At 38.8% G+C, this 24,870-nt stretch overlaps 1 long non-coding RNA gene across 1 annotated transcript; it reads left to right on the top strand.

The window, feature by feature from the left end:
- Nucleotides 1–10,761: 10,761 nt before the first annotated feature.
- On the top strand, nucleotides 10,762–22,919 carry LOC138803814 (uncharacterized). The gene is made up of 3 exons (XR_011365056.1): nucleotides 10,762–10,800; nucleotides 11,472–11,610; nucleotides 22,720–22,919. It is a non-coding gene; the product is annotated as an uncharacterized lncRNA (long non-coding RNA).
- The last annotated feature ends 1,951 nt before the right edge of the window (nucleotides 22,920–24,870 follow it).

The following is a 24,870-nucleotide window of genomic DNA, read 5'->3' as shown; positions in this document are numbered from 1 at the left end:
GAGACCAACAGCAGGATTGAAGAGTGTCAGTATAGCGTGATAACAAAATTATTCCACCAAAAAAGAAGAAAGAATAAAAGAAGGAAGACGTCAGAAAGAAAATGAAGACTACTAGAAAGAAAGAAGAAGAGGAGGAAGAAGAAGGAGAAGGAGGAGGAGGAGGAGGAGGAGGAGGAGGAGGAGGAGGAGGAGGAGGAGGAGGAGGAGGAGGAGGAGGAGGAGGAGGAGGAGGAGGAGGAGAAGAAGAAGAAGAAGAAGAAGAAGAAGAAGAAGAAGAAGAAGAAGAAGAAGAAGAAGAAGAAGAAGAAGAAGAAGAAGAAGAAGAAGAAGAAGAAGAAGAAGAAGAAGAAGAAGAAGAAGAAGAAAAGCAGGAGCAACAACAATAACAAAAAGAGAGGGTGATTCAAATATAAGACCTTTCAAGAGGTTGTTTGGACTAACTATACTTAATCTTCATTTGGATCATGCTTATCAGAGAGGATGGATGGTCAAAGCACTTCATGGTCAAGTGACATTTGTATACAACAACTATGCATGGTGAAGATGGGCGGGTTCAAGAAAACCAGAGTGTACTAACAACACTAAACCAGGGAAGTTCATCCATATCTCGTCAGAGTAGGATACAGAAGAAGAGGAGAGTGAGAGGCAGATGAGGTGGAGGAGGAATGGTCTAAGAGTTGCAACATTTTTGGCTTTGAAGATAAAGTCAAAGTGGATCATGGGGATAGCTTCTAGAATTTAGAAAAGGTTAGGAAAATATTCTCCCCAAGATCTTCTAGAAAGCCCTGCTAATGCCTTTTATTTTTTTTAACTCAGTGAGTTTCATACTGAATTTCTAATCTACCAAATTCTCCTATAATAAATGTATGTTCTTTTCAGCTATTAACCTTATACCAATTTGTTATCCTAATAGGAAATGAACACAGACACTTTCAGCTTAAGTAACTGTGCTAAGAGGAAACTCAACTATACAAAATAGCTTAATGTCTTGTAGATGTGAAGGGATACACCGGTCCCTAATATTCCCCTCATCTCTGCTGACTTATAAATAAGGAGTTATGGATTAAATTAAGGAGTTATGGATTATAAAGGCAGAATTAAAAAAGGGACAGAAAAATTATGGGAAGAAAGGAGAAGATTAGAAATGGTCAAAGGAATTGGACCTGTGGCGCAAGTAGAAGAGCACTAGCCTTGAAAGAAAGCCCAGGTCCTGTGTTCAAGCTCTAGGACTAATACCTCCTACCTCCCTTGCGCCCCCCCCCACACACAAAAGAAATGTCCTAATTTTCTTTATTAACTCTAGAAAGTTTGGAAAATAAAACTTGAATTTCCAGTTAAAGATTCTATGAGAAATACTTTTGAGCTATCTTGATATGCACAAACATCTAATTATTAAGGTATGTAGTTTGGTTTCACATATCATTATTCTGCTTAGTATTTATAGCAAGTCTATGAAGTAAGTAATGACATTCATATGCTGCTGTTGAGTAGACAGAGGTTCCAAAAAGTGGAATGACTTAAGTTTACGTAGCTGGAAAATGGAGTGCCTTGGATTCAGATCTATACCTGTCAGATTCTGAAACCCATCTCTCTTCGTAACTCAAGCTTTTATATCCACAGTGGTGAGTTAGAGCATGATATGTGGTTTGAGAAAAATGAGGAGCTAGAAAAGAAGTGAAGGCATTGAAATAGGTGTGGTTCAGAAGGTTGGGCTGGGCTGAGCTGGTGATATTGAGATGGGCTGGAGGAGAAGGGACATGAAAGCCTGTAAAATAACCCACATGCTGCTTGCTGCCAATTAATAATAAAGAAATAAGAGAAATTGGCTCACAGCTACAGTGCATTATGGCAACCTAGTTCATGTCATGCTTTGTACTGCATAAATAGAAGTGTGATTGATCTAGAAAACAAGTGACTCAAAAGATGATTGTTGCTGGGCACCAGTGGCTCATGCCTATATTCTTATCTACTTAGGTGGCTGAGATCTAAGAATCTCTGTTTCTAGTAGCCAACCCAGGCAGGAAAAGTTGTGAAACTCTTACATCCAGTTACCATAGTGGAACTGTGGCTCCAGTGATAGAGTGCCAGCTTTGGTTGAAAAAGCTAAGTGAGAGCAAGAGGCCCTGAGTTCAAGTTTTAGCAGTGGTGCAAAAACAAAGCAAACCAAACAAAAAGAAAAGATGATTGAAAGCCAGTGGTTACCAAGACAGTTGTTTCTAAAGAAGAATCAGCACTAAATGCTAGGGTTTGATTATTTTTTCAAGCTGATGTTTTCCTCATAAGCCTCTGCTTTTCTTACTCGTACCCTGATTCCTCTTGTACACCTGAATATAATGGACTGCTCTTCCTCTATCAGTTTACAGTTTACCCCTTACTGTCCCTGTGCTTCTAGACCACTCAGATTAGAGACCATCCACTTTTCCTTTTTCTTCTTAGAAAACAAATTTGAGTTAGGTTTCTTAATGCTTCACCAATACACCAAATAGAGGGAAATGGTTTGGTTTCAAAGCTCACTCCACTATCAAAGGCTGCCATTTATCCTTTTCTCATTTCAGCAGAGGTGATTAATATTCAAGTTGGTGCTATGTAGAAAATTAAGCTGATGGTGTATTCACCAGCCGTTTATGCTAATTGTAGTCTCTCATGTATTGAAAGTTTCATGAAAGTATCAAGAGACACTTTGTATTGGATTTAAACACTTTCCACAGTGGGTGTTACAAGCCTCAGGAAAGAACAATTATTAAAATGTATTATTCAATTAAACAGAGAAATCTGTATCTGTCTCCGTAAGTTGGGAGTAGGAGAAAAAGTACCATCAGCTGGAATGGGTACACTCAATCTGTCAGATGTGGCATTCTGCACTTTATGTGAAGTTGGGAAGGATGAAGCTGGGAGTAGAGAGCTGGTATCATAGAGTGGCAGGAAAATTCTGACTTCCCATGGTTCTATCTCCCTATTCCTAGGAGGAAAGAACCTTTTGGGTTAGAGATGAAGCCATCTGAATAGCTAATATTTTCCTAAGTTAGTCAATGAACATTCAGAATATCTCTATTTTTCCTTTCAGTTAGAAAGTAACCCTCCAATATTTGCTCCAAGAAGATAAGGACATGCCAAAGAAGGGAGCTGGTAAATGGGGTCTAAATAAAAGTTTCTCATTAGACAGCAGATCTTTCCATGGCTCCAATGTCTCCTCTCCTAGGAGATATGAACCAATGAAGTGTATTTCCCAAGCTGATCAGCATGGTCCTGGCTTAGACTTCCACCTAAGCTCTGACTACTCTTCTCTATGGTGGGTCTTAAACTCGTCTGGGATCCTTGTTTTGTTGCAGACTTGTGAATCCAAAGCATTCATTGAGTCCAATGTTAGCTGCCATGAAGCCTTGACCTCTTGATTCTGAGTGCATTAGGTGTTGCTGCCTGCTTCTTTCTGCTTCCTGACTTGGCCAGAGCCTCCTAGAATGCAAATTATGTAAGAATGGAAAATAGCTAGGAGGATGGAAAAAAGAAACTTGCATGATTATTAAAACCTCTAACCAAAAGTTTGGTCTGTTGTCCAAATAAAGAAATCTGCTCTAAGGTACCTGGAAACTTGGCATTTGGGAAGCATAACACAGAGACCAATAACTCCTGCCTTAAGAGACTATTAAGTCTGAGGAATAGATTTTCCCCAGTCTAATGTATTGGCATGTAATAGTAGATCTGCAACACATGCTGAACAAACCTGCCTATGATCATCATCTCTGCAGAAATCTCACTGATGGCCAAGGAGGGGCTTTGCCTCAACAATTAGCAGATGTATCTGAAAAGCCCTGGACAAGAAATCCTGCTGTGGTCTTGCTCGCCCCTTCCTTTGGCTGACTTCTCCCGCTTGTTACCTGGAATCATGTCTTGAGAAATGACACATTTTTGTTTTGGGAGCATGTAACTCCATTTTGAAATGTAAATTTCTCAGCATGCAATTTGCTTTTAAACAGAGGTCTGGCTCCTCTGCTATACTTAGTTCATGGCCGTGGGAATGATATTTGAAGATGGCTATTTTTCTCTCCAGTGCCAGGCATAGTGCCTAGCCCAGGGTAAGCACTCAACTATTATTTGTTCATTTTTTTTTCTGCCCTCAAATTCAATCTCATTTCCTGCATTTTCTTATTACCTCATGATAATCATAATAATGACAACAATTAATATAGAGAAGGAGAGAGAGCAGATCAAGATGCCCTGTGTGCCCAACACTTTCCTAGGCACTCAGCATATGCAAGGCCTGAACTTCCTTTCCATAGCCACTTGGGGATCCAGATGTTGGGAAGGGTTGAAGTTAAAGACCATAGCCTGTCTCTGCAGAGCTCTGGAGATTCATGGATTTGTGGGGGTGGGGTGGGGTGGTGGTGTCTGTCTGAGGAATAGCAGAACCACTCTGATGCCAAATGTACCTGTTCATTATTTGTTGGGCAAAATGCCTCTTCTATCTGATTTGTCAGCCTGGCAGTTAGAGGTCTCTAAAGGAGAGCTACAGTGGCTGTGGCTGCCTGGTAACCCAAACAGAACGTGGACTACTTCATTATCCTTCCATTTCCGTATTTATTCTGAACCTAATCAGTGTTGTTGCCTCCTGCGCTCAGGGTTGAACAGCCTGACAACTTATTACAGTCACATCAGCCTTTTCTGTCACCTAAAGATGCAGGTCAGCTGTGTGGCCTCCTAGAGGGACTGGTAATGAGCAGACGCGTGAGGCCAGCTGAGGGATGGCCTCTGATTAGGAAGTCTGAGGTAGCTGAGCTGTTGCTCCCAAGTGCTGGCTCTGAGAGGTTCTCTAATGGGGTGGGTTGATTCTGAGAAACAGGTATCAAAGAAACACAAGGAACATGCTTTCTTAGGCATGAAGTAAATTGGCATGCACTTCTAAAATGAAACTAATATTCATACAGGAAGTTGATGAGTTATAAAAGTAAGTCTATAGAAGTTTTATGCTAAATAACAAAATATAGAAATCTTACAGTTTATTCTCGATGATTACTAAAAATAGAAAAAAATCTATGAATAATAGACTTATTCAACATATCTACCACCCATATAAAGGGAAACTATTTTAAAAGTTTAAAACCACATAGTAACATGTTTTAAAAATGTGAGTGAGTCAGATATTTAAGAGATGGTAAAGTCTAAAGTTTTATAGAGTACTCTTTTACATAACATTAAATTCAGCTAATAGCGTAGTTCTAATGGGATATATTTGTTTTATGGTACCACCGGGAGTTAAACTTAGAACCATGTACTTACTATGAAAGTGCTCTATATCTTGTCTTACTGTCTTATACCCCCATCTGTGTGTGTGTGTGTGTGTGTGTGTGTGTGTGTGTGTGCGCACGCACGCACTTTTTGGTTTAATATTTAAGTAAGGTCATATGCCTTTTGCTTGAAGTCAGATTTGGACCACAGTCATTTCACATCCTCTACATCCTCTTCTCTCATAGCGGAGATTACTGGCATATGCCACCAAGCACATTCTTTGCCTCCTTTGTAGCTGGAAAGATACATATGTCCGTTGTGCCCAGCAGTACCCAAAAAACTCCCAAGGACTTTTCTGCCAGGCTAGCGTAGAACCATGACCTTCCCATGCTAGTATTACAGATGCAAACCTCACTTCCAACAGGACTTAAGGTTTTTGTAACTGATTACTAGATTTGAATTTTCGTATTCAATTAGCTTTTGCAAAGCTGGTGCTCTACCACTTGAGCCATACCTCCAACATAGCTTTTTGATGATTATTTTGGAGATAGTGTCTAGTGGACTTTACTATCTAGGCTGGATTTGAAGCTTGATCCTCTAGAACTTAGCCTCCTGCGTAGCTAGGATTCAGATGTGAGCCACTAGTGCCTAGCTTACAATGGGACGCTTAAACATATAAAACAAATAATAAAATTCATGTGGGAGAATAAAAGTGTTTATATATAAAGTTATATACACATATACAACTTGGATATATATATAATGGATATATTATACATTTTGAAAAAATGTTGAAGAAAAAATATGAAGCAAAAAAAGGCAAGATAAAAAAGTAATATAGGTCAGGGTTTGAAATAAGGTTTGTTAACTGACAATAAGTCAAACAGACACAAGAAGTAAAAAGTATTAGTGTACAATACATCAAGCAATGCAAATAAATCATTGAAGTAGATTGCTCTGTACAACATACTCACACAATAGGTTAACCACTTTAAAACAGCATCTATTTATAACAAATCCTTGTTTTACATATTAAGCAAAAATACTTACTGGAATATTTTCAGAGTTAAATATTTAAAAAATCACATAGCTTAAATATAAAATGTGTTTTAATAGTAATTGGACTTCAGAAAGAGATTAATATGTACTATGTACACAGGAAAATATTGAAAGAAAAATAAGAAAAAAGAAAAAGAAATGAAAATAGGAAAATAAGAATATAGAAAAATAGTCATAATGTGGATTAAAAAAGTATCAGTAAATTTACTACATACTCCATTATATATGAAAAGTAAATCCTATCAGGAAATAGCATTGGCTTAAAAAATCATTAAGAATGTAAAAGTGCTTGGTGCTAGTATGGGTATACAGAGAAATGGGATTTGCTGTTTTTACAAGACAATTTGTTAACATGTGTCAGAAAATCTTAAAAAATGCATAGACTTGGACGAAGTAATTTGAGCCTAAGAATTCCTCATAAAGACACTGATTCAAAATGCCCAAACACAAGAAACTGCTCCTTGTCAGACAATATGAGATTTGTTAAGCTAATCATTATGTATCACATCATGGAGTGTTTTCATCTTTTTAACATCTCAAAGCTCACCAAATACACCAAATACCAAATCAGAAATATTGTAATTATGAAGAGTAAAATTTTAATTTTGTGGTGGGCAACAGGAGATATGCATATATATACATATATAGTCATTTCTGAGGAATGAGATTATACATGATTTTAATATTTTTCATTACTTATATTTATTTTTCCTCCCCCAACCAATTAAGCTGAGCAAGTGGAGAGCTATTGATTTCTGTCTAACACATTGGAAAAGCAGAAGCTGTGACTTAGGGCCCAGAAACTGGCAAGTTCCAAGGTCATGCACAAGGAAAACCAGGCTGGGTGGGTGATAAGACTCTGAGTTCTATGTCATCCTCAGACTTGGCCACTAGATGGGCAAAGAGCAATCTAAGTGGGCTTTAGACCTACATGGTGACCCAAATCTCTGATCATATTTAGATGATGGGGGAAATGCAATCTGGCTGACAGGGTCATAAGAAAATAAACCATGAATTTGGCAACTGCAACTTGAAGATAACCCAGTGTGATGTCTATAAAATATATTTTGATTTGCATTGGAAGATTGTACCCTCTGGACCCAAATTTCAAGATGGCTTTTGCGGAATGACCTCTAAACCACTCTGGTGCCCTTCCTTCATCCTTTCCTAAGATTTCCTCTTACCGCTATGTCCCTTTTGTTTAGTGACTCCTTTGCTTTGTCTCCCTGAGACTTCTAATGCAATGGAAATGAATTGAAAGCAGAATGGTCTCAATAATCATTTTCTGATCATGGAATGGTTAAAAGCATGCACATTTGATCACATGCCAGTCACACCCATGGGGCTCCATTTCTCCACATTATTTCTAATATTGGTAGTCATATCTTTTGGTTACTGATTTGTTCATTAATGTATTCATTCATGCAATGAGTATATATATTTAAGATTGTTTAATATATACTATATGACAGGATTATGCTGCTACTAAAGAAAGAATAATGAGTTGATTATAGTCTGGTCTAGTGGTGGAGACAAAGAATTGCATGTGTGAATGAAAAAGTTGCCCTTATTTCTAGATGCATTCCAAAGAGGCTTTAAACTGTAGTTTTCCTAAGACCTAGTAAAACATCAAGAGGAAACACATACATCCTTGAAGAGCAGGACAGGGATGAACACTGGCAGGGCACCACAAGGAACCAGAGCCTGAGCTAGGGGCATCAAGGCTGCTCAGTCTTTGCTATAGTCATGGAACGTAGATATGGTTGGCCTCATTTTAAAGATGAGAAATTCAAGGCTCAGGCTGAAAGTCTTATGATCACAATTTGGATTTTTTTGTCAGTTACAGGGCTTGAACTCTGGGCCTGGGCGCTGTCCCTCAGCTCTTCAGCTCAAGGCTAGTGCCCTACCACTTGAGCTATAATGCCACTTCCAGTTTTCTGGTGGTTTATTGGAGATAAGAGTCTCATGGCCTTTCCTGCCTGAGCTGGCTTTGAACTGTGATCCTCAGATCTCAGCCTCCTGAGTAGCCAGGATTTCAGGTTTAGGCCACCAGCGCCCAGCCACAATTTGAATTTAAGCCTATTCAACAAAGAAGTGTGGACATATCAACTTGTAATCTGTGTCTCTCCTCCTATACAAGAAAAAAAGAGAACAAAGAGCAACTATACTATGCAATAGAATAGAAAGACATTAAATAGCTATACTGGGGATTAGTCAGAATTTGCCCAGAATAATATGTGTACCAATACCAGGGAGGTAAAGAGATGTCCCACACAGTTGCTGCTGCCAGAGCTGGACTACAGATGTGGTGAGGTCCTGCTGTGTTCCTTCTGACTTGTTCTGTGGCACATTCTGTAGTGTGGAGACACTGTGTGGACAATGTACACCTTCCATTGGCTTTGCCCAGGCCTTGCATGAGCTGGAAATAAATCAAATTGTTAATAAGAAACTCCAGGCCAAATAATTCTTTCCTGAAGAATCACAGGATGCAAATGTGGCCATATGTCAGCCCAGACTAGAGGGAAAAGGCTGGCTGTGGTCCTCATGATTTGCTTTCTAATCAGAATCCCACAAAACTCATTTGATTTGGAGAGAATACACTGTAGTTTGTATGCAAACAAGACCTTAATATTTCCTGGAATACCCCTTCCCCATCTTGAAAACAGAAGCCAACTATCAACCTCTACCAATTCTGTGAATTGTAATCTATGTATCTTTGGACAGTAAAAAAAAAAAAAAAAAAAAAAAAACAACCCTAGCTTCTGTGGTGTATGCCTGGAATCCTCGCTACTCAGGAGGCTGAGATCTGAGGATTTCGGTTCTAAACCAGCCCCTGCAGGGAGGTCTGTGAGAGCCTACCTTCCATTAATCAGTTAAAGCTAGAAATGGAGCTCAGGCGGTAGAGCATTAACAAACACCTCAGGGATGGCGTCCAGACCCTGAGTTCAAGTGCTAATACTGGAGCAAAAACAAAACAAAAAGCCACCTAGATTTGTTAGAGCAAAAAGCATGTATTAACTCATCATTGATTTTGCAAGCCTGTGCCAGATCACAGAGATTGTGAGTCCAAAATGAGTTGCATAGTAAGTCGCAATGAAATTAGTTCTTAGGATATATGTTAAACTACCTGAAATGTAGGTAAAAGAGACTGACATGTAATGATATTTCTATTGTTAAATGCATAATAAAACTCACCAAGTCAGGATTGCTAAGTCTGCATGTGAGCAAACCTGACAAAATCTTAAGTTAAAGTAGCTCAAGCACTGTGTGTTTCTGATGTAGCTGAAAGTTATGGGCTATCAGAAAATGTTGAATGCAGGGCTCAGATGGTGTCCTGGAATGAGTCTCACTTCCTATCTTCTTTGTGTGGGCCATCCTCTGGAATTCCTGAACTTAAATACAATTGATCTATTCTCAATGGATATATTCCCAAAGTTTGGTCCACACAAAATGAGACCTCTTTTTTCTACAAGTTTAGTTAAAATCAGAGGATTACCTCTTTTGGCATCACCAAGGATATGGCTGTGGCAGAACTCGCTGTAGAGTCAGGTTCATCTTTGCTGTGTGCATTAAGAGAGAGAGAAATTAGAGGACTATTGCCAGAAACGTGAGGGATAGATGCGGGAAAGGAAAGTCACCAAATATCTACAAAACTCAGAAGGGGATTTTGGTCTGTTTGATAGCCTCTAATGGAATTGGGTCTTTTTCTTCACCAAATAAAGAATTATGAGGCAGGAAATGTAGAGACAGATGCAAAATTTATTTGAAAGTAAGAGTAAAGCAATAGGGAAACTGTGGAGCGCTACTTAGCAATTGATGGGTTGGTATAAATGCCCAACCAGGACTCCCATCTGGGGCGGTCACCTTATGCCATTTGCATCCTGGGCAAGGAGGGAGAGGAGAATAAAGATTTCTGGGTGTAAGAGAAGAAAAGGGAGAAGGCCTGGAAATTGGTAGCTCAATGTAGAGACATTGGGTCCCTCTTCTATAGCCATTTTGGGTAAGTCTCAGCTGTTCTGTCAGCTGGGTGGATCACCATCCCTCTCACCCAAAAAGGGAAGGGGTGCCCAATTCCTCCCCCATCCCCACCCTTAAGTCTGCTCTAGAACTCTCAGGGGCACTGCGTCTCAAAGGGCTTCTCTCTGTTTCCCTGAGTCTTTAGGAAGAGGAGGGGTATGATCTCCACTGAGTCACCATCTCTCTCCATCTGCCTAATCTTTCCCCTTCGCTGAAATGATGAAGATGTTAATGTAACAGTAACTGCTTGCAAAGCACTTCCTGTCTCCCCTGTGCTCTACTAAAAACCTTTCACAGAGCACCCTCAGTTAGGTATTATTATGTCTATTTTACAAGGTCAAAAAGTTTGGATCATGAAGGTTGCAGAACTAGTAAGAAGGAGAGCCAGGATCTTAACTGAGTTCTGTCTTAGGATTCTAGATCTTTCTATTGTGATTCTAAGCAAGCATTCTGATGATAGGAAAAAAATGGAGAGAGATACAGAGGGGCGGCAGGAGAAAGGTAGAGAAAGACAAAGAGGGAAAGAGAGGAGAGGGAGGAAAAGAGAGAAATAGGAGGAAGAGGGAGGGAGAGAGAGAAAGAGAGGGGAGAGGTCAGAAGAGAGAAATAGGAGAAAGATAGAGGAAAGAGAGAGAGAGGAGAAGTAAGAGAAAAAGGCAAAGGAGAAAGTGTGTATGTGTGTGTTGAGAATTGAGAGAAGAGAAACAAGACAGTAAATGATAAGGAAGAGATTGCCTTCATAGTGGGTATCTCCCCTGAATGGCTTAGTGACCCCCTAGCCCCCCCACCACCACCCCATCACACTTGTCAACAGTACTGCCTTTCTCCTCTATTGGTAGGCAGGGAGCTCAGTGAAGTTGGCCTACAGTTTTCCAGTATCATACCTTTTGATGGCTTTGTTTTTCTTGTCACGTTCCTTACAGCTTCTGGACTTATTAAGCCCAGATCATGTTGCATATTCATCAGATGAGTTGCTAATCATCTGGCAAGCCCCTCTAGAGGGCCGACGTCCAGGAGCTCAAATGAAGGATTAGGCAGCACATCCTCACAGCTCTCTTAAGCAACATGTTACTGACAATTGTATAAAAATTTCAGGAAAGCATGTTCAAGACAGAAGGGACAGTTTACTGCTTTGAGGTACACCATACCCTTTCTCTATCTTCATTATGCAGATGAAGTAGAAGAACTTTTCAGCTTACAGAGGGAAAACCAAGACCAGGATGGTGAACCAGGCAAAGCTTCAATTCATAATCTTCTTTAGGAAGTAGAATCTGGTCGTAGGATCTTTCATCTGGGATTTGTTGCCAAAAGGTAGCACCTATGACACTAATAATTGCCTACCTGCCTCTCCTGTCCCCTACGTCTCCCCTATTGCTTGTCCTGGAGGATGGGCCAGATGTGTCTTATTCCTCCAAAGCACAGAAAGTGCTGGGTGAAATGTTTCATCATAACTTTGCTTTGCTATGAATGGGTGGAATGGCAGTAGAACTTAGCTCACAGAAGTGATCCAAAGTGCCTGAGAAAGCATGGAGGAAAAGTCAGGCATTGTGTCTATTGGGAGGTACTGGTTAAGATCAGAGTCTGGACCCAGATTGCTGGGCTTTAAGTTCTGACTCTGCTTTGTAATGGTTATGATCTCAGAAAAACTATTCTTGCTAACCTCTGGTTAAACAACCCTAAAACTTCTTGCCTCAGTTTCCTTCTCTGTAATATGAAAATAATAATAGAATTTGCTTCATAAGGCTATTATAAAGCTAAAAGAAATCAGTATCTATCTAGAGGTTCTAATATCTCCTGGTGTGAATGCTAGAAAGGTGGTAGTACATTTCTTGTGACCCAGCCTTGTTACCCCTTCCCTGTTGTCCTCCTGCTCTCCCTTCCTTCCCCCACCTCCCTTACTCCTTCCCGCCCACAAAGTTGTAAAGTTCATTTCCAATATATTCTCTTGTGGGTATCATTGTTGCAATGGGTCATCTTGTGTCCTTGTTTCAGCATTTTGTTATTCCCCTTCCACTCCCCAAATTAGACAAATGTATATACAAGATGCAGGGCACCAAAATCAAATATAGTGACAGCAGGGGATGTACCATAAGGGGAAGAATATACAAAGGAAACAAAAAATCACATTTAAAACAACAGTAAAGAAGGACCTCTTGTGTCCATATCTTGGGGTTCGTTTTACTTAGCATCATCTTACATGGTCCTGTACATAATTTTTGAGCTTTTGTGCTCATCTGATAGAATTGTCTTAGATGTATACTAATTATTGCTAATGAGGGAAACCATGGGACCTATATTTCTTTGGGTCTGGCTTACTTCTCTTAATATAACTGTATTGTCAAAGCTCATAGAATTCAAACTTTATAGACCACAATAAAGACAATTTTCCCCATGAAGGTTAGAATGTGTTTGTGATTTTCACTAAGTATCACTATCTCACAACACTGTGAAATTTATGTAATCACTTAATCACAATAAAAAAATTAAAAAATCTGTGGCGTTCCCATATGCCACTAATGAGAAAAGCATAGCTGAAATCAGGAAAGTAACTCCTTTTGTAATAGTTCCACAGAAAATAAAATACATAGGAATTAACTAAATAAGTGAAGGACCTCTATGATGAAAACTTTAAAAACCTGAAAAAAGGAAATTAAAGCAGAACTAAGGAAATGGGAAAACCTCCCTGCTCCTGCATTGGGAGGATTAACATCGTGAAAATGGCAATACTGTCTAAAGCTAGCTACAGATTCAATGCAATACCATCAAGATCCCAACCTCATTCTTCAATGAAATAGAAGAAGCAATCCAAAAATTCATATGGAGCAACAACTGGCAAAAGCAATCCTTAGTATAAAGAACAGTGCTGGAGGAATATCAATACCTTTCTGTATCTTGTAAGAGGAAGAATAAAAACTCATGAAGCTGAAATTTACCTTATCCGCCATAAAAAATGCACTATTGACAGAAATTTAGAACCTTTGAAGCATCCATATTTGGATTATTTCATAGGTTCTGGCTTCCCAGGAAGCCAAAGGAGCAGATAGATGAATAAATCTAGTTCATCCATAGAGAGAAGAGCAAAGACTCTGTCCACAAGAGAAAGAAATTCCTGCCCTAATGTGCAGAATCTGCCTGTGGCATTCACGATGCTCTTGCGTTAGTTCAATAATTTCGAGATGCAAGCTCTATGTTAGTTGCAAAGCAGACAGCTGCTGACAACTTTTAAACAGATGTTTATCATCCTGGGGACACTGGATAACCATGGTTCTGGACCACCAGCATCAGCCTCACCTGGAAATTTGTTAGTGATGAAAATTTTCAGGCCACACTTAGTCAAAGACAAATGCTCATAGCATAATATTCAAATAATCTCTCAACAACATGCATGTGACCAACAACATGCATATAACCACTAGTTGGATTTCTCCTCTACTGTCTTTCAAGAAATCAATAACCCATTTGGTGTGTGTCCCTCTCTTGCTCCAAGTCCATTAATATGTGTGTGTGTGTGGGGGGGGGGTCTGTACTTTGAAACCATGCTGTGTATATGGTTCCTCAAAGCTATAAACTGCTCATAATACATTCATTCCTCTTAAGTGAGACTTCCCAGCAGACAAATGGATAATCAGCCCACGAATGCCTGTAACTAAGGTGTCATACATTTGACATCTTTTTACCTTGGCGGATATTTTATTATCCCATGTAGGTGTCAAGGCCCTCACATAGTCTGTACCTGAGTTAATTTGTGTGTGTTATTTTTCCTATTAAATATACAAGATGTTAAACTATAATTACTAGAAATAAAAACAAGAGTTATCCACATATATATGTATGTGTGTGTGTATATATACATATATACACGTTCCTTTCTACTATGTATAATTAGCTCTCAAAGTCCTTCTGCGCCCTGATTTTAGCTGTCCCAGTATTCATATGTGTATAAGATTTTTATTCTTGGTAACCTCTAAAACAAGAAGTACCTATGAGCTATTACTAAGGCTATACACATGCATATGTATAGGTATGAGCATGTATGTTTATATGTATTACCTAATCAAATTAAACATTCATCTACAGGGCTGGGATGTAGCTCAGTGGCAAAGTGTTTGTCTAGCAAGTGCAGTGTCCTGGGTTCGATCCTCAGTACCAAAAATAAAAGACAAAAAAATTATCTAGAACAAAGATTTAGCCAGCCTTCTAATTAAAAGCTTTCTTATACACTGAAAAGTTCATTAAATATTAGGCTTTATGGGCCAGAGCTTGTCTGATTTGTAATGAGTCTATTAAAATGCCTTCCACACTGACAAAGCACTTGAACTTCACCTTTGGTCAGATGACTGGATCAGAAACTCTTGACTGTGGGAGGCCAGGCTATTTCCCAAGTGCTCCAGATAATTCTAAATATCTACTAAGAACCACTGTTGTCCAGTGGTCTTGAGGGTATTTTCAGATCTCACCTAGCTAGCCTCTAGTGTGGAGTTGTGAATGCTGAGGGGCAACCAGGCTTTGGTAGCTTTCCATCACTGCCTCCAACCACGCATGTCCAGTCTGCTTCACTTTACACCTGTCCTCCTGATTAATGTCTTCTGAGAACTCTCACTCCCTGAGAAGAAACATAATAGACTCACAGTTCAATGAGTCTATTATGAGCCGGCTTGAGGGGCAGTCAGCTGTAGGTGGAAGTCTGGACTCACTCACACCTTAGGCAAAACTTTGTATGATTCAATTCTTTCATCTGTTCAATGGGGATGGCATTATGTACTCGTTGACTCTGAGGCCACAGAAATTTCTGGAGACAGTACATCATAGGGATCTTAAGAGAGTACACCTTGGAGCCAGATATATTTGGCTTTGAATACGAGTTCCATTCCCCTAACAGTTCCATGATATGTGGCAGGGATGCACCAGAGTATATTTCACACATCATTGCCAGTCCACAAACCATAGTGCTCCAGGCAGCAAGGAGAATATAAATCCACTCCACTGCTAAACTCACCATTAATTTTTATTTTTGTGTATTTCATGGCAAGACTTTCTCAATGAAGGAGAAAGGGTGTTGATTGGCATTCTAATGTAAGTTTCTATTTCCCTAACAGCTTTGGGAATAGCAACCACCTAGACTAAGCCACTTTCCCATTTGGAATAGGAATAATGGTTAAATTATATGGCCTTTGGGAGAAGTCAACGAGATAAGATTTGCTAACTGCCTGGTGTTATTCCTGGTGCATTATAGATGTTTAGCAAATGAGCTACTGTCAGTTTTAATGATATAATGCTAATAATTCATTCCATAGGATGCCAATGCTGTATTTGATAAACAACAACATCAAGAACAACCCAGCAACCTGTTCAGGAAACTAAGGATTCCACAGTCAAATCAAGTTGTTGATTGTGTTTTTGGGATGGATTCTCCTATACACATGCTATATTTTTGACTTTGGGACCACAGCTCACTTAGTTGGTTTTGTTGTTGTTGTTGTTGTTTGTCGATGGTGGGGCTTGAACTCAGGGCCTAGGTACTGTCTCCAGACTCTTGTTCAAGGGTAGCACTCTACTACTTTGAGCCACAGCTCAACTTCTTGTTTTTTGAGTGGCTAATTGGAGATAAGAGTCTCACAGGGACTTTTCTGCCCAGGCTGGCTTTGAACCATGATCCTCAGATCTCAGTCTCCTGAGTAGCTAGGATTACAGGCGTAAGCCAATCATGCCTGGCTCAGAGCTCACTTAGTTTTAAAAAAAAATCACCAAGGTCATCAAACATTATTCTTTTTAATTTATAAAAAAAATTTATCTTTAAGTAGTTGTACCAAGGTGTTTCCATTAAACAAAGTAATATATGAATACAACACATCTTGATCAATGTTACCCCCTTCAAAATTCTCCCCCACCCCTCCCAACTTCACTCCTTCCCTCACTTTTCTTAATTTTGTAGAATATGCATTGAACATGGAAATTGAAGACATTTTACCTCGGGACTAGCTATCTCTTGGTATCAGGAAGCCCAGGAGAGTTCCTAGGATCTTATTTTTTTCTGTGTGTATCACTTGACCTGGCTTATGCTCAATTGTTTCCACTGGGTTTTTTCTAGCTGCCTGCAGATTCCCTCCCCAGGGTCTCCCTATACCTTTTTTCTTGAATCCCTTTTGAAAACCTGGTAGTGAGAACCCTTTACCTTAGCTGCAAGTACTCTTGAGCATCCAAGAGGGATTTTGGTGCCATGACTCCAAGTAAATGATTTTTTTAAAGGATCTGGAGTAAGGGGCATATTCTTTCCAGAAAGTCACAAGTCCTTGGGAAAAGAGAGAATTTTCCCATGACATCTTAGAGGGAATACTGGAAGAAATGTAGAGGCAGAACTATGTTCTGAACCAGCAGCTTCCAAACATTTTCATCCTACAACTTTCTGTCATGGTTTTCTAAGACAGAATTTCAGTATTTTATTTTAGTCAAATGACCATACACTTGACTTACAGTAGATCTAAAATAACTAGGTTGTTTTTCAGTTGATGATAACAGAACCTAAGCCAAAGGAGCTTAAAAGAACTTGAAATTGGTTATGGTGGTGCACACATGAAATCCAAGCACTGGTGAGGCTAAGCAGAAGGTCAGTGAGTTTGAGAGCAGCCTTGGCTATATAATGAGGAGAGAGAGAAAAAGAGAATGAATGTTCTTTTTTTGTAGCTCCATCAGAAAGGGATGGAGATTCTAACTTGAATAATCTTTAAATCCCAGACTCATTTCTATTTTTCAGCTCTATGGTTTCTTCCGTTGGTCCACTAATTTCATTTTTTCCCCTGTAGATAACTTTTCTTGCAGTAATTTTGTCCTAGCTGCCAGCAGCTTTGTAGATAACATCCACACAACCTGTAATCTATGGAACAGACAGTTGCTGTCTCAAAGTATTCCCCTAAAGTAACCTACCCATGCTGGATCAAGAAAGTGAGTATCAGTCCATTTGAGCTGCTATAAGAAAATAAAGTTAGATTAGGTTAATTATAAGCATCAGAAATTTACTGCTCGTTGTTTTGAAGGTTAGGAAGATCATGGTTAAGGGCACTGGATGATTCAATGTTTAATGAATACCCTCTTTTCACAAATGGGGCCTTCTTACTGGATCTTAACTTGGTGGAAAGGACCAACAAGCTTCTCTGGATCTTCTCATAAAGGGATGAATCTTATGAGCTAATCACATCTTAATCTCCTACTTCTTAATAAGATTGCATTGTGAATTAGGTTTCAACATAAACTTAGGGGAAACACAAACATTGAGTAATGGTAAGATTTAAGGAGCAACCAAGGCTGGCTAGTGGACACACCCACCTCTCTGACTTACATAGCCAGGATATTGGGCAATTCTGATCTACAACTTTACCAGAACTGCTATGAGTTGGGGAGTATGGGATGTCTCGAAGGAAGCAAGACCCTGCTAGACATTAAAGAGAGAAGAAATGCACCAATTAAGAAAACAAATGTGCTTTTCAGAATATTGCTGGGAGATGGCAAAGCATAACAGAGTGACTAATAGTGGAATTTCAAATACAAATATGGGAGCAGATCAGGGCACAGGTCTTGTGAAGGTCACTAAAATTTCTCAATATTGGTAACACTTTATCTGTTTAAGAAGTTGGCTTTCATCTAACTCACATAGACCTAAGAGTAAAGCCATATTCCTCATATTTTCAATGCAAGCACTAATTTTCTTATGACTAACTTGGCATTGACAATAAACTAACCCTACTCTCATTTATCTCTGCAATTTCTTTTCAAATGTCCTCTGTGTAATATATGTTTAATGAATATTAGTTCTGTCATTTTGACTTAGGTCATTATAATATAATCTCATTAAATATTTATAAGAATTTAATATTATAATTGCCTCAATTGTCAACCAAACCCCAGAGACATTGAGACTTGCTTAAATATATCCAATAATTGATTGGACTGCTATTATCCAGGCTGTCTGACTCTGAAGCTCAAAATCTTGACCTCTATCTAACTCATTCAATCTCTGGTAGTTGGGAGATAAGTAAATTTCTTTCATTGAACCAAACTCAGTGCAGCTCCATATAAAAAATTCATACCATTCTGGCTTTAGGCATAATCTTATCATAATTATGAACCATTCATTATGGAAGAGCCCCTTATTTAATCATTAAGACTTTGGGGAAAGGATACTGCCTTGACATTCCAACCCAATAACATATAACACAATCTCCTCATGGTATTTTTTTCTCAAGTTCAGATGCTATCTCCTGTTTAATTTGAAAGGTAGACACAAGATCAGGCTCGTTTTTCAGCAGTTCCATTTAGTCCTTCATTGGTGGCTTTTTGTTAATAATTTTCTCCTGGGTTGCAGATAATTTCAGCATTACAGAAACTCTGGGTTATCTCATTTCAGTTGTTGCTGGTCGCCTGTGCTTGTTGATTTTCTATCACCCGCCAGGAAGTTCATCTTCATTTTGTGTGGGGCACAAAATGAGAGCCTTGAAAAATGCAGCAAGATTTTTAAAGGAGCAAAACAAATATTAAGTTTCCTCTGGTTGAGGCTGTGTTTTTCGTTTCTCTTTGTTTTGCTGGAATTTGAAGGCTCAGTGATACACATACAGGGTTGGAGATGGACTTAAGTTTTTCCAGGGAAGATGGTTTGTTCGCTAAAAGCCTTTGTGTAGATCAATGGAGAGGGATGTCCAAGAGTCCCCTGCATTAGACCTTCAGGGTCCAGAGTTTCTGTCCCTGACATCACAGCCTCTGATACTTCTTCTGTTCTTGTATGCTATATTAGGAGATTTCAGCTGCAAGGAACAGCTTAAAATGTAAGGATATTTGTATCATATGACAAGAGATAACCATTTCAGTTAAAGGCTGATTAATTCAACCTTAGTAATCTCCTCTGTCCTGTTGCTCTCTTGGCATCCCTGTGTTTTTCCTCTTGCAAGGTGGCTACCATCAAGTTGGTGTCATGTCCAGCTATCACATTATAAAAGCTGTCGAATAGAGATAGACTCTTTGGTACCAAAAACTTGCATTGATTAACAAAGATCATTCTTTGAAAGCTTTGCCCTTCCCTTCTTTTGGTTTGTACTATCTTTAAGTAATTGAAAAAAAGAGTTGCCACTCAACAAAGCAGTTTGTGAATACAATAAATGAATCTTGATTAACCTCATCCCTTTCATCCCTTATCCCTCCCAGTCCTACCCTTTTCCTTAATTTCTTAATTATTTTTTAGGATATGTGTTGTGTTTTACTTCTTAATGGCCACAACTACATCTCAGACGTGTTCCTAAATCTTACAGGGACGTAGGGGTAATCTTCACTCATTAAATCACTTAGGACTTATGCCCCATGCCTGACTTGGAAGAGAGCCTACCTTGCACACCTAACTGTGTGGAACATTTGATTCCCGTGCCCTGTATCTTGTATATACATTTTTCTAATTTGGGGAGGGTTAAGGGAAATAACAAAATGCTGAAACAAGGTTAGAGGTTGACCCATTGTAACAATGAGATGTACAAGACACTATGTTGAAAACAAACTTTACAACCTCATGGGGTGGGGGGCGGGGGGAATTTGGGGAAGTGAGGAGGGAAGGGATGGTAGGAGGAAAACAAAGGAGGAGGTAACAATGCCTGGTAAGAATGTATTCATTACTTTACTCATATAACTATAACCCTTCTGCACAGTATCTTTACAATAAAAATATATACTAAAAAAAGGAAATGCAAATCAAAGAAAATCTGGGAACTCTCACTCAAAGTCATTCTACATATGAACACATTCCTTTCTGTGGATGGATTTGCATACTTCATGAACAACATAGTATTCTGAGTATATTTTTGTACCTCACTGTATCTCCTACAACCTCCAAGTTGGAGTTTTTCATAGTTTGATCTGGAATGTCACTTAAAGACTCAATCTCTAGATCAACATTTTTGGAAGGTGCTGGAAGCCTAAAGAGGTAGAGAGAGCTTCAATCAGTGGGGCCTGCTTTCTAAGGAAAATGGGACTCCAGCCACCTCTTTTCCTCAGTCTTCTATTCCATCCACTAGGTTAATGGCTTTGCTCCCCTGGGAGTTTTTGCCATGACATGCTGCTCACCACCGGCTCAAAGTGATAGAGCCATCTGGCCCTGATCTCTAAAACTATGAGTGAAAATAAACCTTTTCTAAGTTGATGGTTTCAAGTATTTATTACAGTCACAGAAAGATAGCAACCTTCCCAGTCTTTGCTGTAACTATTAGGATAAAACACCTGTCTATATACCTTTAATCCAAATTATTTTGAGAATCGGTGAGAAACTTTAAATGTCTTCACCAGAGAATAGGATCTATGAACTGGTCAATGGAAAGAACTAACTTGGCTGGTCTCTTGATTATGGATCACTGATATCCCTAGACACTGAGACATCCAAGAATCTCTTTCCTAGAAGAAATCATATGTCTGTTCATCTGCCCATCATTGTAGCACCATATCCAGATTTTGAAACCTCACCAAAAGTTAACTTGTGAACAAGGTGAGGTCAATGAATCTCATTCTTGGTGCATGCATGGAAATCTGTTATGTCTTTATTTTCATATTATATATTATATGAGCACAACTCCTCATTGGAGAGCCAGAATACACAAAATGTTCTTGTTTTTATTAAGTTTGGAGCTTATTAAGATACTAACTTATTTTTTATTCTAATAAAAATAGAGAGTATACATTTTGTGTTTCTCTTGTGTATGAAAGAATCTTGCCCCTGATATTTCCCAACTACTGTGAAGTCAGAACTGTATTTTTTAACTAAGTATAAAAAAGCTATATAATTTGAAACTACATAATATATTAATAACCCATCAATGGAAAAATTTGTACTCATTCTGTGACTTTGAAAATTTTCTATCAAAACAGTAAAAAGTCTCTTATGATCCCATATATCACCTAGGGAAACATAAATTGGTGAAACTAACATTCATTTAGTATAATATTATTGGAAATACTAGAGATATTGAAATTAGGAGGTTTATTTCTTGTAAAAATAAGTTTTAAATGAGATTCGTTTCAAAAATACCTGCATTCTTGTCATTGTATACACCATGAGTGAGCTCTTTATCCTTACCTTGATGGATTGTCATATTTTTTCTGGTAGAAAAAATATTCTTGTAGCATATTGTCATATTACAAGTTGTATGTGGTTAGTTTTGAAAGCTCTTTCAGTGTGAAGTTTTTGACAGTGTCAATTTTTCTAGGAATTGTTTTCCTTTTCATCGTAAGCATTTCTGCCATGTTGGCCCAACATTGACTTCATGGAATTCCCCTGGTTACACGACTTGTCTCTTACCTAGGAGCAGAGCAGACATTTCCATCATCAGTGGTTTTACTCATTTACATGCATTCAGATTTCACATGTTCATTTTTTTCTTTACTGCCCCTTTCTCTTCATTGGCCAACTTTCTACTTTGGTAATCCATTTTAAACCTTGTAGCTTTATCACTGGGAGGTAAAGACACAACATAACTACATACTTTGCTGGCTGTATATAAGCTGAGTGACAGATACACAGTGACCATAGACTTTGAATGAAGTAATTTATTTGTCCCTTGTCATAGGATGCATCTATGATTTATGATGTGGACTGAAAATGGGACAGCAAAGTTTATACTTTATTCAATTGCTCAGTTAATAAACTGTGGTAACTGAAAATTGAACTGTGTTAGAAACAGAGGGAAAACATACAACAGCACGACCCATCAGCTGCACTGGACATTGATGAAAACAAACTAAGCAACTCAAGGGCAACAATGGGAGGGAGGGAATGAGAGAGATAGAGGGAACAGATAACACTAAGCATAAGGAAAGAAATGTACATACCGACCGATGTGGAAGAAATAGGTGTATTCTCAAAGCTCATAGAATTCACAAACTTTATAGACCACGATGATGACAATTTGCCTCATGAAGGTTAGAATGTGTTTGTGACTTTAACTATCACTATCTCACAATACTGTGAGATTTATGTAATCACTTAATCACAATAAAAATTTTTAAAAAATGACACTGATGTTATTGATCTAAATGACAGGAGCTGAAATAGCTACCGGTCATAACAATTCATATAGCTCAAGTCATATTCCCTCAACTTGAGACCACTTTGAAGGAGCCGTGAAGAACAAGTTAATCAAACGCCCATTCCTGGCTAACATGCCTAGTTCCAGCCTTTGAACAAAGGCTGAAAGATGTGCTTTTAGCCTTGAGTCTGTGCCCCTGCACAGACTGGCAATAGCTGTACATTAACCATTTGGTGGGCAACATAGAATTGTCAAGCAGCAACAATGTCATTAGCCAACTTAGCAGACCTAATTATGTCCTAGTATGTCAACCAGAGCTTAAAGGGAATTAATCTATTGACTCCATGTTTTCTTCTCTCTTCATTATTTCCAGTGCTTTTATCATCATGAAAATTCCCATTGGAGGTGTTTTTGTCTCCCGATCCAATCCAGTTGAATCGAAGAGTGTTGGGAGGAGGTGGCCAGCCCCTGGCATTGCTCGCCGTGTGGCCTCCACAGACTCTCCATCTCTGCTTCCTGGGCTTTGCAAGCCTCCCTTAGCTTTCAGCCTTTTCCCGACCCATGTGTATCTTAGAGACCCCTTTGGTATCCTCCCATGGCTGGGCCTTGACTTCCCAGTGATTTGAAAGTGAGGGAAGTTCTAGAATGGCCGGCTTGGTGCATAGTAAGATACCAACATATTTTTTCTTCTAATAAGAATAGAGAATATATACATCTTTTATTTTTCTTGTGTCTACTTAACTGTAAGCTTCCTTTTCTCTAACAAAGGGAGCTGTGAGCATATGTAAAGAGCACAGGGTTTAGAGTAGACAGGCCTGACTTAGAAATTAGCTTCTACCACTGACTGCATTTGGGATTCGTATCATCTCCCTGAGCCTCCATTTTCCTCACTGTGAAGTGAGTTCATTAGCTAGGTTTAAAACGTGCTAATATTTAGCCTTGGGCTTATATAAACCATCCAATCGGTGGTGGCACTTTCACTCCCTATGATTAATTAATAAGTGTGAATGTTTTACATGTATCAGATTATTTGAACCACAAACCAGCTCAATTCACATAGCAACTGAGATAATGAAGGTGCTCACAAATGATCTTTCTCTAATCTCCTTTGTATTGGAGCTTCCAGTATGCGTAGAGCTCACTTATAATGATTAATCTATCCCAAGTATTTAGCATTTCTAATTATCTGCTCTATTTAACTCTGTGTGTGTTTGGTTTTGTTTTTAGCATTTCTCTTTTTGAATATGCTTTAATATTTGGAAGAGACTCACCTAAGTCATTTGTAAATATAGAATAATATTAAAAATGAATGATTAAACAGTAATATTTCCCCTTTTGGTCTCTGTAATATAATACATACACCATTCTCCTTCTCTCCAGCTTGGTTACTTGTTATGTACTTTAGCTTGTGGAGAAGCTTTGTCTTGGAAATCATTGTGTTTGTCCTGTAGGTATTTTGTTGATATCATATAATGGGCACAGTATCCACAGCTTTTGGCCATATGCTTTATGTTCATCAAACTCCACTTCATTTATCCTTTCTGGGAACACAAGAAAACTACCTTTTCTTTGCACTGTTTAGGTCATGGCTGGGTTCTGACTAATTGCATGAGAGTCTATGTGATATGCTTTATTTCCAAATCTGGCCATAAAATATTCCAGGAAATTAATAACCACGTTCCTACTTCCCAGCAACTTCCAAAGCCATATATTTTAACTGGCATAATGATCATATGGAAGAGACCAGATGAGTGACCAGATGGAGGAAAACCACTACAGAGAGCCATCTGGGCTTGCCTCAGATTAAAAAGCAATTAAAATAACCACACTTTTTTTTTACTAAGCTTCTGACATATTAGGGCTTATTTGTTATTACAGCATAGCCTATTTAGTACTGACCAGATATGATAACTGCATTCATGTGAATAGTTTGTAAGTTATATGTCAAAGCAGTATGTGAATGTACCATATTATCTGTGGAAAGTTAAGTCTGGAAATCAAGAGATCAAGCTCTGGCAGGAATGTCAGATGCTTGTGTCTCTCTTACATGCAGCCTTGTCATTTGTAAAGTAACACTCCTAATCCTTGTCATGACTATTTCCCAAGGTTATTGCAAGTTGCAAATGAAATCATGGTTGTGTAAGAACTTAGAAACTGTAAAGTTATGTCAAGTAGAAGACATTGTAATTATTACCCTAGGGCTTCGAATCTCTCCCCAGAATACCCTTTACACATGAAAGGAAATGCCCTACTGCTGTTAACTGGGTGTTACTGTTTTCTAGAATGTTGCCACAGAGTTTTATTCAGCAAAGCGTGAGCACAAACTGCCTGTCTGTGATCCGGAACTCTTGGCAGGCATTTTCTGCCTGGAACAGCTGCTTGAAGCTGAAAATAAAGATGCCTATGCTTCTAAACACAGACTATCTGGAGGAGAGGGGGTAAAAAAAAGAAAGCTTGCATACAGTTTCAATCTTTCTTGAAGAGAAGGGGAAAGGATCAGGGGGTGGTACAGCAGAGGAGAGGA

The sequence above is a fragment of the Dipodomys merriami genome, unplaced genomic scaffold, assembly GCF_024711535.1.
Source record: "Dipodomys merriami isolate MVZ:Mamm:240054 unplaced genomic scaffold, mDipMer1.0.p SCAF_35, whole genome shotgun sequence".
NCBI classification, from domain to species: Eukaryota; Metazoa; Chordata; class Mammalia; order Rodentia; family Heteromyidae; genus Dipodomys; species Dipodomys merriami.
Note: the sequence above shows the minus strand (reverse complement) of the source record. Positions and strands in the feature narration are given on the sequence as shown.